Source organism: Rousettus aegyptiacus, unplaced genomic scaffold (assembly GCF_014176215.1).
Source record: "Rousettus aegyptiacus isolate mRouAeg1 unplaced genomic scaffold, mRouAeg1.p scaffold_m13_p_16, whole genome shotgun sequence".
Taxonomy (NCBI): Eukaryota; Metazoa; Chordata; class Mammalia; order Chiroptera; family Pteropodidae; genus Rousettus; species Rousettus aegyptiacus.
Window position 1 is genome coordinate 1,707,653 of NW_023416291.1, and position 14,307 is coordinate 1,721,959.

Below are 14,307 nucleotides of genomic sequence, written 5' to 3' on the forward strand. Positions count from 1 at the left end.
CAGGGAAATGCAAGTCAAGACCACAATGCACTATTACTTCATACCTGTTAGAATGGATACTATAAAAAAATGATAAGAAATAACAAATGTTGGTGAAGGTGTGGAAAATACAATTAAAAATTCAGTTACTCAGTTGCCCTAATGGCAACTACACTGAACAGCACAGATACATAACATTTCCATCATCATAGAACATTCTACCAGATAGTGCTATTCTAAAGAAAAAGAGAATTTATAATATGAATCAATTACATTCATAATTTACAAACCTCACTTTTTCTGACAATTTCTTATTTTCCATAACCTTCTCGAAGGTCTCAAGCTTGAAAAAATTAAAGTTCCTCTAACAACATGGCTGGCCTGAGTTTGAAGTTTTGCCTTCCCTTTGCTCTAGCTCTGAAAAGGCACCAACCATGGGAAAGCATGCCTCAAGGAAGCAGGAAGGACAGCAAAAGCAAGGAATGCACAGATTGTACACTCAGCTTTTAGGGGACGAAGAAAATTGTCTGTAAGACACCATCGCTGAGTCATTTAGTCTACAACTTCCAGAGAGTAAAAAGAAATATAATAGAACTGTGGAGTACTATGCAGCTCATCAGTTAGGTGATTAAAATATAATTTCTTTTTCCATTTGTGCTATTAAGATCAAAGAGCACAAATAGAAAAAGAAATTAGAAATGGCAAATATTAAAGGACACAGGTAAATTCCAGACCATTCGGTAACAATGTCACCCGACATTTTCCCCGATGCCCCCACACTTACAGGACCCGGACTCCCAGTGCCTCCGTCCTTTCAGCAATCAGCCCTTTCAGGGGTCTCCTGACACCTAGGTTTCTGAGCACAACCACTAGCTCTTCTCCAGACACCAAGCACCTACTCTGAACTTTTCCATTTGGGATTCCTTTCTCAACCATCATCTAAAAAAAATGACTGATTACATCCAAGTGAGTTTCCAAGGCAATGGCACAGTATCAACTATTTAAAAGTTCCAGAAAAGGCCCTATTTCCATTATAAATACATTCATTCCTAGCTTCTTGCTGACCCAATTATGGTATGTAACTGTAATCTGACCTCTTATGGTTACCATCTTCTCTTTCTCAAGTTGCATTTTAACCCGTCTTTTCTTCAAACACAATGAAATAAATACTAGATTTCAAAAATTCACAAAGACAAGCAAAAATAAAAAGGTGTCTGCACATGAACTCAGCCATAATTCACTGTAGTGTTTAATCTTTGTCTTTTTAAAACAAACTCTAGCTTTGAGAGGAATCTGCAGGAAATAGAAAAAGGAAATAATCTCTCACATGCTTCTAAATGTAGTTGAGCCATTTTAAATAAAATATTTAACCATTTAACCAAAACTTTCACTTTTTATCAATAAGCAATCCTGAGTTTGGCCCTACTGTGAATTGTTCAAACATTATATTGTGTAAGATGTATCAACTTCATCTTGGATAGAATTAATGAAGAACACTGACTGGTGTATTTCAGAAAATCTTAAATCATTTTGGTGACTTATTTTGAATGAAGCAAAAAATAAATATTAAAAATTTTAATTTCTAATTTCTAATGGTACCTTCTTAGGTTACCATGTGCAGTCACCCACCTGGCATAAGACACAGGTAAGCCATGTTGGGCATACTCCAAATGAGAAATGTGAGCCTCCTGGAGTTACTTCATTTCTGGCACATTTTTCTTTACTAGAACAAAAGCCACACTGTTTTCTAGAGGTAGTAGTTACCATGGTATTACGCTTGAGTGTATGACAATTATTCCAGAAAGTTAAGAAGTTAAAGACTGAACTCAGAGCTAATACATACTTCAGTATTTTTACTGAAATGAAAGAATGAATGAGGTAATAAAAAGACAGGATAAAGCGTAGTGAAAGTCCACATCTGGAGCTGAGTTAGGCACTTCCTTGGAAAGACATCATCTTAAAGAAAAGAGGAATTTAGGTAGAACAAATTTATCCCTGTAAAAAAACCTGCATTATTGGAGTTGACTCTCAATTTTGCATGCAACCATGCTGGTCTGGCTTCGATTTGATTTTTGTGGGAATGACATGTGTCCCCTGCACCTCCAATTTTCGCTTTTTTTTAAATAAGTGACAAAAGTCTTTGTGCTGTACTTCAGTGGATTAAAGTGCTGTATTGCTCCTTCAATTGGGCCCACAGGGCCCGTCTTGTACATGGTCAAAGGAGCACACACCAACTTATACATGTAGATAATCTTCCAATTCCTTCTTTTTCATGCTAGGTGACAACCTTCCATAAACTCAGACAACATTTAAACCGTTAATTTGTGCATTAGGGACAGGGTCAGGAGCACAACAGACACAGTCTCTTTCTTGACAACAGTGACGGCACTAATAATATAATTAAAAGAGTGTGAGAACGAATGGCAGGGGATCAAATGTAATAAGGGATGGGTAAGGAAAGCCTCTTAGATTGAATTTAAGTAGACAGCTGCGTGATGGGTGAAGTTAATCAGGTAAATGGGGTATGGAGAAACCATGCAAGTACAAAGAAAAGCTGAGCCAGGACCGTGGGGTAAAAATGAATCTACTGTGTTTGGAGCTAATAGAAGAGAAGAACAGAGGGAGATCTGGCTGCAGAGGTAGGGAGACACCAGATCACAGAGGGCTCTGCCAGCCATGGTCAGGGTTTTAATTTTATCTTAAGAGTAATGGAAGTCATAAGGGTTTTGAGTAGAAAATAAAGTGATTAGAATCGTCTTACTAAAAGTCAAGTTTGTCTGTTTGTTGGTGAATGGATTACGAGGTGGCCAGGAAAATGTGGGGAGTCCACTGCAATAAACCAACCAAGACACATTTGTGACTTTAAACTAGAATGGAAGTTCTCAAAATAACATCCACAGACCCATAAAGGGCCCAGAAATCTTTTCATGGGGCTGCAAGGTAAATACTATTTTTTATAGTAACACTAAAATATTATTTGACCTTTAAATTATTTTGACATTTGCACTGATGGTGAAAAAACAATAGTGGCTAAACTTCTAGAAATTTAGCTCTAATTAAGGCTTATAGTCATGTGAATTCTTCCTTTCGACATATTCTCAATGAAAAAGTTTGTTTTATTTAAGAATTTCCTTAATGAAGTAGAAACATTTATTAATTTTATTCGATTTCAACTCTGAGCACACATCTTTTTAAGATTGTGTGACAAAATGGTGAAACATATTGCTGAAGTAGCTCAAAGTTATTGCCAGCTTCCCAGAGCAGAAGCTCTTTTTCTCTTTGTAGTAGCAGAGGTCACATGTTCGATGTAGCAGAGGGCTAAGAGAGAGCACAGGAGAAGGAATGCTCTAAAATCAAGACTAGAAGAGAGACAATTGGGGCAAATGTGAATATATCTATGGGGATTTACGAGTCACTCTGCAAAGCTACTTAGCCTCCCAGTCTGGCCTGTTATATAGTCATAAATAGGCTCTCAGGGTGACGTTGGAAAGTGACCGTCTGCTGGTACTAACAGATGTGCATAATGGGTGGTGCGCATCTATTCGTAACTCTGCGTTTGGTGATATCAAGTCGATAGCTTGAAATCAAACATGGTGGTCATATTGTCACATTAATTAGTATACACTGCAAATCGGACTTTTTAAAAAACATCCTGGAGAGCCAGCTATTAAATATCATTTAATAGCACACCTCTGGGCCTGGTCAGGTCTCTGAATTCTGTCTCCCTCTCATGGTCCCAAAGCAAATCACTGGCTCTCTCTATTAATCCCCATTTATTTAATAATCTTGTTTCAAAAGAGAACTTGAAATAATAGTTGGCATTGTTAAAATGTAAATATCTGGCATATATGTGCCCAATAAACATTTGTTGAATGTTGACAGTTGGGTCACCAGTATGAATCTAAATATGAGTCAAAAAAGGCTAATTGCTATCTTAATTGCTATTAATATAATTTATTGTCTGTCTTCCCAAAGCATGTGTTTTGAGTACAGCACTTACATTACATTAGAGTGATTTGTTTACATATAGATGCCAAAAATCTAGCCACTGAGACAAGCAATAAAGTCTCTGAATTCTTTTATTTCCAATTTACTTCATGAAAATATAGAGAACTAAAATCTTAATTCCTTTTGCAATAACATATCACTCTAAATGGTTCTAGTGTTGACATTCATTTAGTGAAAAAATAGGGATGAGAGAATTTTGAGAGCCTCTGCTCAATCATGCTTTATGATTCTCTGTAAAGCTACCCTCTTTAGTCAATAATTGAAACGAGCAAAAAATGAGCTCACTAATAATCACTCTGTAGTCATTCAAGGATTAGTGGGATATATTTTAGGGTTGTTTGTAATCTCCATCTTTGCTTTTCTTTATTCTCTTTCTGTCTTCTTGCCAGAGAATCTTTGCATTATTCATTAAAACCCATATGCACACATGATTAGGAAATGCAAATCTTTTACTGTTTGTTAGCAGTTCTCAAAAAACTATTGTTAAAGGAAGTCAAAACAATTAACTTAAATGAAATTTGTTTATAAGTTTCAAATATCCATTTAACAAAGGTGGATCTGCTTAACTTTCTACACTAAAGAGGAACTAGAAACACTACTTAAAGTTTTTTAAATCTCTAAAAATCTTATATTTTGTCCACAACTACAAAGGATCAAAACATTTTTAAAATTGGATAACAAAAAAAAATTCCCCTTCCTCCAAGAGAGCCTTCACATCTCACAATTTTAAAGTGTATTTCCACAGCAGGTACTTTGTCATGATGAGTGCATTTCAGCATGTTCCTTGGAAGATAAACAGTGGAAAATAAACAAAATGTTGGGCTTCAGTTAGAGTGGAGCCTTCCAAAAGAAATAAAGTGACTAGTTAATCCTAGAGTACTGGAATTTGCTGGACTGTTAGCCAAATGAATATTTAGGAGATCGCCTATGTGTTTCTGTGTACATATGCTCCAATCTGGATGCTCTGGTCTGAGGAGAGAGCAGAGGGAAGGCAAACACAGGACCACTGACCTCAATACAGAAGGTGTTAAGGTCTGTAGAGAAGCGGTTCCTGTTCATGAACATGGGTGTGGGTGTTAATGTGTGTGGAAGCAGGTGAGGGTAAGATGAAGGGGCAGCTAGCTGTTAGTGTCACTGTCCCTACTGAAATTTGGAGCTAAGCAGCCAAAGTCTCTCAGAGACATTTCCTGATTATCTCCAAGGCTGCCATGATGAAAAGTTTAGGTCTGGGTGAGGTTCCAGGTGGTCTCACTCTAAAGGTGTATATATTTTTTTATTGATGGTGATGCCCTGTCTCTATCTGAAGATTAAACTAACCTTTATTACAACTGAAAAGGTCTTTCTGCCCTTCTGCTAAGTGCGTGTGTCTATGTATATATATTTTCCAGCAATCTCTTAGGATATTGGAAAACACCCAGCCACACTCACATACACAGTTAACATTAAATTTCCATCAATTTTAACATGTCGTATCTCAGAGTGCAAAAACATATTGTTCTGGGCACGGAAGAGAAACTAGCTCCCTACACCCTCTCACAAACCCAGCTGTAATCATCAGACTTTAATTGGATCCACACCACCATGTTCCCCAGTGTCTTGTGATTATAGTACCCACATTGTTGGCGGTATTGGGACTAGAGAGAAAGCCCCTCTGTTTGAACTGGTTGGCAGCATATGGAAAAATAGGAGCCGAAAGAAGCAAACCATGACACTGCAGGTACAATTATTAAGAGACTTACCAATGTCGTATGGTTCTTAGAAGAACTGTTTCCTGCCTTGGCCAGGTCAACCTTTGAAGTGATGTCTGATTTCTCTTTCCAGGACAATAAACAGTGAAGGTCACCCTTCTACTGTGGGGTAGGGATGGGAAGAAGAAGAAAAGAAACTGAATTTTTTATATTGGTATCAGTTGTGAGAATTTTGACTTTACTTTTTAATTTATATGCTTGTCCTAAAACATCAGTTCAAATAATATTTCAATCTCTAAGAATTCAGCAATCGTATGACTACTCCTACGAAAGCATTCTGGATAAGAAAACAATCCCCATGTAGAACTACATTTTAACAGCTGTTACCATAACCAGGAATATAGTTAAGACTACCACGACTTGATCTATTTTATCTTTCTCAACATGCACCTTTAGGATAGGTTCACCTTCTGTGCCTCAGCACCAGCTGACCCACAAGAGCATTCACTTCCCACTCCCGCTGCACACCCAGTAATCCCACCCTATTCCAGCTGGACCCATTTGCTGCCCCTTGGATCAGCCTCTCACGTCAGCCCTGCTCCAGGCTGTGGTTCACTCACTCATACTTGGCTTCCGCAGCTATGAGTCCTTGTGCTTCTTAAGAACATGGTTTGTACCCTCCATTTCCTGTCTGGATTTTGGCTCCTTGCAGAATTGCTCACCATTAACATGGCAGGCTCTAGTCCTCAGGCTTCGTGGTGCCTGGCCAGTACCCCAGATGAGCCCATTCAAGTTTTAATGCAGTTATATATTTAAAAGTGAACTAAATAAGATTGGTCATAGTTGTGGTATATTCATTTTTAGGTTTAAATGTAAAAATACTTTGACATTTTTTCAAAACATTTATTTCTTCTGGCAAAATGGTCTATTTCCTTATCAGTAAATGCTAATAAAAGTTATTTCAGATATGGCTTTAGTGTTTTTATCTCCTGCATTTTGGCCAAACCAAAGAGTTTGTTGACATTTGTATTTATTTGTGTTGAAAAGACCTGATCAAATATTGAAGATCTGGATGAGGATTTTTGTACTTTTAGAACCCCCTTCCCCATACCACATAAAAACAATTTCCAGTCAAATAATAACGTATCTTGGCAAAAACACAAGTTAAGCCAACTAAAGCAGTCGCATGACAATTATCTTGAAGAATAACATGTAATTTACTTGCAAAGGGAACTTGAATTTTTCTACATTTTAAAAGATAGGAAAGAAAGTTAGGTAAATGTGGGTTTATGTGTGATTCATATTATTCCATGAGGAGAAATTTGAATGCTCTCCAAAATATGGGTCAACTGAGCTCACTAAACATTTAGAAAATTATGTAACTTTTGGACATCGTTAGGATGTAATGATCATATCACTGTCTACAAATGTAATTTATAACCCATGTGGGAGTGTATTCAATAAATTTAGTTTTTTTTTTTAAATAGCATACTTAATCAAAAATAGCTCTGACTAGAAAAAAAAATTCTTTATAACTATGTATTTCTAAACATAAATAGACAAACGTGCTAAAATCAAAGTCACATCAGAAAAACTGACCTAAAATAATTTTCTGGAGGGAAGTTCATGTATACTCAGAATTCATGGAACTCTAGCTCTGGCTGAAGACTTTGTAAATAAATCTTGTACAGAACAGTGGACTAGAGGTTAGAGGCTAGTTAATATAAATAAGCAAAAACAAAGCTTTTCTACGATATACTCTATTACAGAAAACTTTCTCCCAAGATTTTCAACTATTGAAATACACAATAGAAAGTCAAATATATACTGGAATTCTAATGGGTCTAATCAATTATATGACATTTTAAAACATGGTATATTGGGACCATGAGTTATGGAAAATTCAAAAAATCCTTATGATGCTCATTCTGTGGATATGCCTGCAATTTTAACTTCCAAATTTAGGATATCATTGAGCATTGTTAAAGGAAAATATAACTGCTGACTCTGTGCCAAACAGAATATAAGGTTTTTCATTTATAACTCTCAGTTTCTTATAACAACTAATAAGGTAGGCATTCTCTCAATTTCTGATGAATAGAGATTCTAGCTGTAAAAGACAACATTGTGGGGAGTTCTCAAACTTCATTCATTCATTTACTTATTTATCTTAAGCCAATAAACTCTTGCTTCACTCATTGAGAAAGATATGTTTATCAACTACAGATTGAAAAGGAAATGGTATAATTCCCACATTTGTGGACACTCAAAGGATAACTGAGTATGTGATGGGTCACTAGTCCAAGGGGTTCCTTTCAAGAATGAGATGAAGGAGATGTTTAGAATCTGGAAAAGGGTATCAGGGAAAAAGGAGAACATAGACTCATGCATTTGGAAGAAGGTACTATGTACAGTTAGGTAGGTAGACAGATGTATATATGTTTTACATCCTCATTTTGAACCTCAAATACTGAGGGACACCATTTTCTTTCTGTATTCTATTTTATCCTTCTGTATTCTATTTTATTTTATACTTCACAACTAGAAGCCAACCCATTCACCAGCAATCAATACATGCAGATCCAGAAGACATGAAATATCTCTGGGAACCAGAGGAAATACTACACACTTCTCACTCCCCAGTGTCTTGGACCTCGGAATTCAGTGGAGGAGAATCCGGGAGGCTCCTTAAATTGCCATCAGTTCAGTTCAATTAAAAAGTATTATCTTTCTCAGAAGACCACTTGTTATGTCCCTCTCTGATCGTCCCTTTTGCCATTTTTCCAGGTCAACATGACCCATCACTTCCACCTTTGGAAACTCTGCCCCGCCCCCTGCCCATTCGAGGCAAAGAAGAGATGAGTGGTACTTCTAATAAATCTCTTAGTTCAGTCCATTGTAGAACTTGCCATACTTAAAGCGTGACTCTCTTCTTTTGACTCCCTAGCCTAAGCAATCTGTCAGCAACCTAAACACAGCAGAGAAAGGATGAGAGAGCTGGGTCTGGCAAAGTGCAGTATGTAGACGAGAGCGACTTTCATCACCTTTGACATAGCCTAATATGGGCCATATCTGTGTTCATCTGGTTCAGTATTTTACTACCAACAGAAAATCTAAAGAATATAGCATTAAATTTAAAATTTAGGTACATTCCATCTTCTTTTGGTAACATACAACATAGGCGTTTAGAGATAGAATGGACTTTTGTTCCTCCATTTATTGCAATACCCTTAATTACCTTAGGAAAAAAATAAGAGTAACTTCTGACACATGCCAAGTAAATTATTACATAGAGCTCTTTATATATATATATTCTTTAAACATATATTTTTACTTTATCTCATTCTTATAATAATCATCAGTGTAGAAATCATTATCCTCAATTTATAGTTGAAGACTTTGACATTCGGTGGATTTAGAAATATTTTTAAGAGGGGGTAAGCAGACATTAAAAAAAATTACTCTTTACCACAGAAAAAAATTTTCAGGATACAGAAGTGGTTGTGAGGAAATTAGCTGTGGCCTATTACATTAGTGTCAGTAAGTCATGATATCAGCCTGAACTAGAGACTGTGGGGATGCAGAGGAGATAATAGAATCAATAGAAATTCAGTATAGAACTAATGGGATTTAGTGATTGATTTGTTGTAAGGGGTGAGAGAAAAGAGGATAACCACTTTTTGGCTTAACAAACTAGCTGAAGCGTATAGTTACTTGCAAAGATAACAATCCCTGACAAGAAGACCTGGGAAGTATGGGCGAGGCAGGGAGCAGAAAAGGGGTGCAGGGAGCAAGGAAATCATGAGGTGGTGACATGACATGGGCAACTTCTTCAAGTGGTGTTTGGGACTGGAGACCTTAGAAGACACTTGCTACCAAATGCCCTCTCACCTCTTCCCTCCCCTTAGCCATGTGGCAATCCAAATGGTCCTTGGGCCTTAGATTTACATTTTCTGGGTAACTATACAGGTTGACATCTAGGAACTCGCTTGACCTAAGAACCTGTGATCCCTTTGGACTTAGCTAGATTTTAGTAAGTTGGGAGAAAGGGGACTGCCATAGAAGTAGTAGTATAACAGGGAACTCATCTCATCCTAATCTGAGATTTGGAATTGTGTTTGATAAAAAGGTGCAGATAAAAGCTCAAAGAGGCTATTCGATGAAGTAGTTCACATAGTAGGAAAGCGTCTCTAAAGAGCAGAGTGTCTGGAGACAGATGGAAAGGGGTATGAGTGGACAGGATGCTATCTTTTACAAATAGATTCCATGGAGTTTGTCTGAACCCTGATGGAGACAGAGGCTTCAAGAAGAGTCTTAGGGATCTGCTTTCACTGGCATAGAGGTACCTCAGCAAGGGATGCCAGGAAGAAAAATCTGGGAGAAGTGCTTTCTACTCCTGTGCTATATATTTGGGGACACCAGAAATAGATGGCTGAGACCTACAATTATGCATGGAGGGCCATGAGATTTGAGCTATTGCTGTTATTGTGGTTTTTTTTAAGTACAGAGTGGCGAGGCCTGCGGGAAATGTGGATACATGAGAAAAGTAGTTCTTCGGCTAAAATGTGCTTCAGAATAACTTTTTAAAAGCACCCATTTCCACGTCCCACTTCCAGGGTTTCTGCTTTAGAAAGCCTAGGGTGGCATCTTGGCTTTTTTATAACTGTGTTATAAAAAAGCGTCATGAGTAATTCTGATGCTTATGCCTGGTTAAGAACTACAGAGAAAGATTTAAATGTTTGGAGGTACTTCCCTTTTTGACCTTATTGTGTTTTATATCCCCAGCTTTCCACGTTCCCATGAAAACAGCTTCCTTTCCCTAATATGGTTTTTCTTAATTCCTCACTGAAAGCATCTCTGAAGGAGAATCACTAGGAGAGCTGGCCAGCCTTAGACTCTCAGATTCTTCATAGTTGGACTTGGATGAAAAGAAAAATTAAGAATGTAAACATCCTTTTTCTTTCTTACAAGAAAATGGCTCACAATCTTGTTTGATCAGCTCAATGTTAAACAATTGTGTGAATATTTTTCTTAAAACATCCTCCCTCTTCCACTACTATTTCCATGGCTCATGTTATTGTTAATTGTTCCCTGGTCCCTAAGTGTCAATTCCTGTATAGTTACCCAGAAAACATAAATCCAAGGCCCAAGTACCATTATTTAGATGTGAAGCACCTTACATTTCATTTCTCCTCTCTGGTTCCACAGGCCAGAACCACCACCATCCACCAGTTTGTAAGCCACAAATATGATCCCTCGCCATACAAACTCCCATTCATTCCTGTATGAGCTAGGAGAGAATGCCTTTCTTTTGCAGAATCTATGGTATTGAAAGTAAACTGGGTTAGCGACCTAATTCCTGGTTAATGGTGCTTTAATCCACCTACAGTTTTCAATCCAATGGAATTCTTATCTTTTTGAAATAAAGCTAAAATATAATAACTGTGTGGCAATTCTTTTTTCAGTGCAAAAATTTCAAATGTCCATTCTATGAACTGGGAAAATGGAGGTCAAAGTTGTATCAAGAATTAAACATATTTTTTTTCATTTCCTCTCCAGGAATTAAAGAAGGGAAAATAGATTACACTCTAGTTTGAAAGAGCCATAATTCAAGTCTTCCTGTTTTACTTCTCAAAGGGGCCTGAGCTTCTGAAGAGAGGAATGATGCATTAAGTGCAGGGTGAAAAAAAGAGCATTTCCTGTCCTGGGAATGTAATAACCTGGTGGTCAGCTGAGTGCCCTGAGACTGACTGACCCAGTCAGCTGCTGGGAAAAGTAACACAAGTGCTCTGCTGGAGGGGGACACATTCTGATCAGATACGGTCCACCATCCAGAGAGCTTCTGGTATCACAAGAAAAGGAAATGCCATTGCTTTCAACTAAGAAACAGCAGAATGTCTCACCCATTTTTTTTTTAAATGCTGTCTCTTCTCATTTTATTAGGTTTGTGAAAAATTTTTAATTTAAAAGTTGATTATGCAAATTAGAAATGCTTCATAATCAAGTGACTAACATCAATGCCACTTATCTCTTTAAAAAAATTTTAAAAAATACATCTAAATTAGAATTTAATGTTTACTGAACACAAGATGAAATGGAAACGAACTCTTTATTCCATGTTTTTATTCTTTCACTTATTCAGTTGATTTGGACTTATAATTCATAAGGTGAAAGAAAACCACCTATCCCCTAAACTTTTAGTCTTTATTAAATGACTCTGAACAAAGATCTGCCCTATCCAAACCTCAGTATTTTACTTGGACATTAGGAGAAATGTAACTACCTATTATTATTATAGAATGGATTTCAGTTAAAAGGCCCGAGAATTTACTCAAACATATTCCTTGAAACTATTTCATCATAAGAACTAAAACAAAATACCATTAAATTAATATTGTCATTTCAATGAACTCATCTGACAAGAGTTACAAGAAGCAATTTGAGGAGTTTTACGGGCCAACATTAGGGCTAGACATCCACTTTCTAACCTGAAATCTCTGGTATCTTCATATTACCTAGACTATATAGTGGGGTCAATGAAAATAGCCTTGAAAAAAAAAATAGAAAAAAGACCTATTTTTGCTCGGGCTTTCTCCCTGGAAGTAATTTACACTGAAGTACAGCAAGAGAAATCTAAACAAAGCTTGGGTATGTCAATGAGTTGAGGAGATAGAAATCATCCTTCCAGGAAGCCAAGGCAACTAGAATTTGAGAGGCAGACTGCCTAAGAGGAAGGAGCTATGCATAAGTGCTCCAGATACCTTCATAGGAGAGTCCCATTAAGTCTTTGGCCGAACATCAATCTACAAATATATCATTGGACATAAACAATTTCAGAGCAAAGAACAGTTTACCAGGAAGCTGAAGCTGAACCTTTCCTGGATCTCATAAAGTTCTGAGACTCATTCAAGTTCCCATGAGCCAAAGTGAACAGACCTTCATGAAGATATGATGTATTCAGTAGAGACCCCAGGAAAGCCTCATCTTAAAAGTGGGGCTAAATAAATGTTAAAGGTAATCTAGATCCACCCTAAAAGATTTAATAAAATGCAGTACTCAAAAACATAAAGCCATAGCGTCTAGCATCCAACCAAAATTACTGCCTATGCGAAGAAGCAGAAACATGTGACCCATAACTTGGAGAAAAGTTAGTCAGTATAACAAATCCAAAATGAAAAAGATAGTAAAATTAATTAACAGATAAGAACTTTAAAACAGCACAAATCCAACACATATATTAGATAGTGATAGAAAGTATCCAAACTAAAGAATGGAGGAAAAAAAGAATGAAAAAAATTAGTCTTTGGTGACCTGTGAGGCATGAGAAATGATTTAATATATGTGTGATTGGTATTCCAAAGGTGGAAGTAAGGAACAGAAAACAACATATTTAAAGAAATAAAATGGCAAGCTGCAAAATGGAAGAAAATATTTACAAAACATATATCTGACTAAGGATGTATACATGTAAACACAGAATATATAAAGAACACTTACAATTCACAATAAGACCAACACCCCAATTAAAAAATGGACGTTTCATAACATACTTCATGGCTAACAAGCTCATGAAAAAATACTCAACATCCTTAATCATTAGGAAAAGGCAAATTAAAATCACCATTAAATACCACCATGTACCCATTAAATGGCTTAAATTGAAAAGGCTGACAATTTTAAGTGTTGGCAAGAATGTAGAGAAACTGGAACCCTCACATATCACTGGTGGGAATGTAAAATGTCACACTTTGGTTAACCATTTGGAAGTTGCTTAAAAAGCTAAATACGCATTTGCCATAGGACCCACTGTGTCTAAAAAAGCAACAGTAAGGTAATATGGTGTGTGTGTTTTTTTTATGTGTAAATGGTATGAAAATTATGGCACAAAGAATGAGAGCAGGAAATGGAAGTGTATTCTTAAATTTCATATGCTACATGTGAATCGGTATACTACTATTTAAGGAAGACTGTGATAATTTAACAATTACTGCTCCTAAGATCCTGGGGGAAGAGGAAGGTGTCTTAAGGTCTTTTCTTTCTGATTCCAAAAACGGTTTCTTTTCTTGGATTTGCCTTCCCTTTGCTCTTGCCCCAACCTCCTTCCTGCCTCTCTGGGACCTAACAGCAAGCTCAGCTGTGATGGGGTTATCATCACCTTCCTCTCCCCCAGCCATTAGGCTGGATGGCACGGCCTGTCTGCTGACCTGTTTTCCTATGGCATGGACGATGGGGATGCCAGGCTCTCTAGCCTCTTCTTCCTGTTCTCCCAGCAAGAGAGGCCCAATTTTCCTCTGTCCTTGACCCTAGTTGCGCTTCGGTGGACCGTAGATGGATGGACTGAGGGTTCAGAGGGAGCTGCTTGGCACGAAGGCAATCAGATCCTGTGAAAACCCATACGTGTGTATATACACACATATACGCACATACATACGCACATATACACAAAAACGCGAGTCACGCGCGCGCACGGAGCAATCCCCACTTAACATCGCCCGTGTATTCTTGGAAACTCACTTTGGGCGAAAAGATGGCTACGTAAACCCACTGGACCACAGGCTAACTGATAGAAACGAGAACTAAGCTCCTTCAGCGTACCTCTGGTCACAAAATCACCGCCAAACGTCTACGTAAA

General features: G+C 37.4%; 1 protein-coding gene across 1 annotated transcript in view; it reads right to left on the bottom strand.

Annotated features, from left to right (window-relative positions):
* The window catches only part of PDE5A (phosphodiesterase 5A), a 107,431-nt gene extending 93,463 nt beyond the window's left edge, over positions 1–13,968 (bottom strand). The window contains exons 1-2 of the mRNA XM_016144817.2: positions 13,880–13,968; positions 5,727–5,834 (exon numbers count right to left, since the gene is read on the bottom strand). The gene's annotated coding sequence lies outside the window, so the exon portion shown is untranslated. The remainder of the gene's footprint in view (positions 1–5,726; positions 5,835–13,879) is intronic.
* Positions 13,969–14,307: the final 339 nt, after the last annotated feature.